At 39.2% G+C, this 4881-nt stretch overlaps 1 long non-coding RNA gene across 1 annotated transcript; it reads right to left on the reverse strand.

Annotated features, from left to right (window-relative positions):
- Window positions 1-1081: 1081 nt before the first annotated feature.
- Window positions 1082-4270, reverse strand: LOC121663291. Its single transcript, XR_006015591.1, has 4 exons — window positions 4176-4270; window positions 3535-3617; window positions 2637-2724; window positions 1082-2187 (listed from the first exon to the last, which is right to left on the reverse strand). It is a non-coding gene; the product is annotated as an uncharacterized LOC121663291 (long non-coding RNA).
- Between the last annotated feature and the right edge of the window lie 611 nt (window positions 4271-4881).

A 4881-nucleotide genomic window follows, 5' to 3' on the forward strand; every position in this document is an offset into this window, starting at 1 on the left:
CAGGAGCTCTTTTTTTTGATCAGAATTGCAGCAGCAATTTTGTTATTTGAAGCAATACTGAGTAGGCCCAAACATTGTCAAAGCTGAGGAGCAGACAGAAGACAATGAAAGTTGATTTTTCCCCCAATAAATCTAACTATGTTCACTTCTGTGAAAAGACTGAGTCCAACCCAGATCTGAAGGACATGCAGGTTTCAGGGGCACCAAAAGCCTCCAGCCCTGGAAATGCAGGTGCATGTCAGGATCTGGGTCTGGGTTATTCAGCTGTGAAACTGTTCACACTTTTCCAGGAAAACACCACACCCACAGACAGCACATCCTCTCTGCCGGGCCACTGAGGATTCCATGCCTCAGCCCACAGCTGGAGCTCTGCATCTCCTAGAATTCTCTAACCTCACTCAGGAAGAAGATTCTCTCCACACAAACCTCTGTTCAGCTGTGTCTTTCTGACTGAACCAAGCAATTACATTTTTACAAGGAGTACATCAATAATACTATTATTATGTGATCCTTAAGTGGCAGAACCCCCCCAAATCTCTTAGAAAGCACACAGTCAGGCCAAACTTAGTTCCTCTTGCACTACTGCTTTTTGTTTTACTGTATTTTTAAAAGAAAAATGGGGATATTCTCAGTTCAAAAATACAAGTTGCAGTTGATTTATCCAATTCATTCCCCTGGGTTTCAATTTCCTTTGTGTTCTAAGAAGACCTTGGTTTGATAATTATGACAGAGTTGGTTACACGTTTTCTCCTTTAGAGCCATTTTTGTCTGTATCAGTTAAAACACTGGAACCAAAATTCAAGGTAGAAAATACCTTCCATGCAATCTGTAAAGCTTCCCAGATAATATAATCAGATTTCACAAACAGTTTTACTTATATGTTTTGTAAATGTTCCTTTCTAAGATGTTTAGCTAAGAGCTGGAATTCAAAGTTAGCAAAGTTCATTTCCATGCAACTACGAGTCCAAAAATAAAGATGAAAAATAAAATTTTAAAAATTCTTCATCTGATAAAAGCTGCTTCTAGCCCAATATTTTAAAAAACTCATTACTAATCTGGTGAAAGAAAAGTCAGTTCTAATCTATCTTTTCCAAAAATGTTAAAATTAAGAACAACATCCCTCATATCAGCACTGACTCTTGTGAGCTGTAATTCTATTCCATTGCCCTACCTTGAAAAATCTGACAATGCAGAAACACCTCCTATGGAATTGTGTTTTATTAATTTTAAATCATCTCACCAGTGAAAGAGAAATAAAATATAAACCAGCATAACAAATTCTAACACTGCATATTTTTTTTTAAGTAGAATAAATCTCCATTTGATTATTCAGGTAAGTATATTTGGCATAAGAACAAAAATACATCTCAACATTCAAACATGTCAACAAGTAAAGTACGATTGAATATTAATTGTAATGAACTACATGAAAATAGTGGCTGTGCAAATTTTGGGCCAAGAAAATTTCAGGATAGAGTATTTCAGCCACCAACTCCTCCCTGCTTTTGTAACTAGTTGCATTAGAGAGTCGTTACTACTCCACTTATGGAATGAAAAGTACATTTGGTTTTCCAGAAGTAATCTGCTCTTTGACCCCCTCCTCAGCAACAGTTTTAAGATGAGGAAGGCAGCTGAAAACACAAGTTGCAGTTTCTCCTTCACTGACAGTTTCTTATCCTGTTTCCTGGAGCACAACTGAGATAAGAGAGCAATGACTTGAAGATATTTCAAATCTTTTGTTACTTTTCCAACACGTTTTTGTTTAAAAGGAGAAAACCATGTGAAAAACTTCATGCCCAGTTTCCTGACCTTTAAAATTAATTACATCAGTCTTTCCAGCCCTAGTGGGCTTAATTTGGGACATGTGGGTTGAAAAACCCCTCTCAGAAACAATAACCTTTTTTTCCATTCCACATGTTTAGCTTAAAAATAAAAGTAGTCTAACTACAGGAAACCATGCTATCATAGTGCAGTTCAAACTTAATTAAAAGAAAGAAGATGAAGATGAAGAAGAAAGAAGAGGAAGAAGCAGCAGCTTCAGCAGTATTAATAGAAGACAATACATGAAAGTAGATGTTACTTAATCTGTCAAACTCCAAGTCTTTTCTTCAGCTTCTCTGGAATCTTGGGCTTTCACAGGATGGTTGAAATTCAAAATAAGATCACAAAGCAGTAGCTGGCTTTCCACTGAAAGACAAAGGGCAGTGCATCACCATGGTACTTCCTGAATGGCAGTGAATGGTAATCTACATACAGCATTGTTTTAGTGGTCATCTAGCAACTCATTCAAAAAGTTGAAGGGTTGCCTTGTTTCGCTTACTTCGAGATGGTTAATTCAGTTTGGTGTTAGCATATTGGTAATATTTGCTCTAGAAGACTGTCAGTGTTCCTACAAAGGAATGACTGATCACCTAACAGGTGTTTCCCATGGTTAACTAACACGATTCCATTGCTCTGTAACTACTCTGTTTCATTAATTTTTCAAAACACAAGAGCAAATCTATTGCTTCATTGCATTAAAACCTAGTTGCCTGACATAGAGAACCAGGCCATTCACAGCTGCACACTCTTAGAACAATGTCTTAAACAGTTTCTTGTTCAAGAGCTTGGAACTTGGATGATGAAGTCAGAATTACCATTTATTTTCTTCAACTCAGTGGACATTGTGTCAACACTTTTAATCGCAGCCTCAAGGTTAAACTGCCCATCAGAATGTTTGATCACCTGTATGAAATAGGAACAAAACATGACTGGCAGGATATATATGATTCATAAACTCATTGATCCAGATAATCATAATACTCATGAAATCTTTTCTTTCATTTTCTTAAATAATATTTCAACTAAAACTTCCCCCAGTTTATAATTATCCACTTAGACATTCTAAATGACAACCACGGAAGGTGAGTACTAAACACTCAGGGTTGGGTTTTCTTCTGTCACTTTTTTCTTATTTAAACAATGGCAATGAAATTAATCATGCCTACAATTTCCTCTCCTCGTCATTTTTCATGTTTGTTTTCGACCAACCTTTTCCTACAGAATCGAAAATTAATCGAGAATAATCATTCAGCCACAAGATGGAGCTACAGTGACATTAACGTGAAGCACACACCTGGTCACTATTAGCGCTGAGCGTTAATGAACCTGCCAAAACATGCCCAGAAACATTTGTAATTACTTTATAATCAACGTCTTTTTGCCTACTTTAGAAATCATATTCCCTGCCTTTAACATTTAATTAAAAACTAGTCAAAATCTAGAGGAAATTAAGACTAGAAACCATTTGAAATGAAGTATAATTTGAATTTTCAAAGGTATACTATACTCCTTTTTTTGGAATTTCTTTTCCTTATGAAGAATTTCAAAGAGAAGTGCACATAGCACAATTTCTGGGCTAGCTATAAGCTCTCTACTTATTGTTCAGAAATTCTGAAAATAAAATCTGGAAAAACTCTGCGTGATTCATAAATAATATTCTTTACATAGAAAACCTCAGCACATTAAGAAGCATGACCAAAAAATCTAACATACATTTAACACAGATTCTTTGTCTGAGTCTCTTTTCCCTTCAGTCAGTGGCTTTATGTTGAGTTCATCAGTCAGGGACAAGGATCCTAAAAAGATGACCCCCAAATTTTTAAAGATTAGTATGTATAAAAGATATAAATGTATATATCTCACATTAAATATATCACAGCATTTAAAAATATAATAACTAAACCTTATTTTCATTAGTGTTTTTTGAAAGTGGTGTCTAAGGGGTCAAACAGTTTTAATTCTTCTTGAGGAAGAATCAAAAGCTTGGATTCTATTTATTTTACTTTCTTTTAGCAACAGGGTTTCAGAATTTTTTCAGGAGTTCAATGTGGAATTACTAACAGAGAATAAGTGTATGTGTAATGGTGATGAAGAATTCCTCAAACATATCCCTGTATTTTTTTAATTGAAAACTTTCTGAGAGATCTAAGAAGGCATTGCAATTGTTTTCTAACATCAATGTGTGGAAGGGAAATCTAAAGCACACACAAAAAAAGTCGTGTTGATTGTCTGGTGTGGTGCCTCTCCCCCCCCACCCCGACCCCTCTGCCCAGGCCACACCATGATCTGAGGTTCTTTAGGAGACCTTCCAACACTCCTTTGGCGCTGTCAGTAACAGAGCTGAGATTAAATACCAGATCCCCGGGCTTGTTCTTCCCCCATTCTTCCTGCTCGGCTCTCCTTACACGTCAGGACACCTTCGGGCAAGTTGAAGTGTGTGACAGCCACTGGAAAGCTGTTTCAACATTAAAAAAGGGGGGAAAAAACGGTGAGAGGGGTTATTTCACCTTGGGGTGGTTTCAGAAGGGGTGCAATGACGTGAGGAAGAGGGTGCTCAGCTCTAGAGCAGACAGTCAGTGTGTCCCCCTTCGAGTGCCATCCAAAAAGCCTCTCGGTGAGGGCACAGCTCCCTTGGGCTCCTGTGGCTCACTGCCCTGCACAGGGTGAAGTCCCTGCACAGGAGACAGTCCTCCAACACTTCGCCAACATGAGCTGTAAAATGGTTTATGTTGGCAGGCACCATAGAGGTAAGAGGTCCCAACCCCCTGCCATGGGCAGGAAACACCTTCTGCTGGACCAGGCTGCTTCAAGCCCTGTTCAGCCTGGCCTGGAACACTTGCAGCGCTGGTGGGGACTGCAGGCAGCAGGAACACAGCTCTTTCCCCCAGAGAGAGGACACCGCTGTGAACACAGCCGGGATGAGCTGGTCCCTCGCTGCCAGCAGCACCCCCAGCAGGAGGATGTGCAGATCCCCCACACGGGCAGCCCGAGGCCTTCGCTGCCTCCTGCTTCTCTCAGCAAGGAAAGTCCCGAGGTGTGTCCCTCTTCCAGGATGTGAGA

Source organism: Corvus kubaryi, unplaced genomic scaffold, assembly GCF_017639235.1.
Source record: "Corvus kubaryi isolate FWS band 111438036 unplaced genomic scaffold, C.kubaryi_AGA036_p1.0 37270, whole genome shotgun sequence".
In the NCBI taxonomy this organism is placed as follows: domain Eukaryota; kingdom Metazoa; phylum Chordata; class Aves; order Passeriformes; family Corvidae; genus Corvus; species Corvus kubaryi.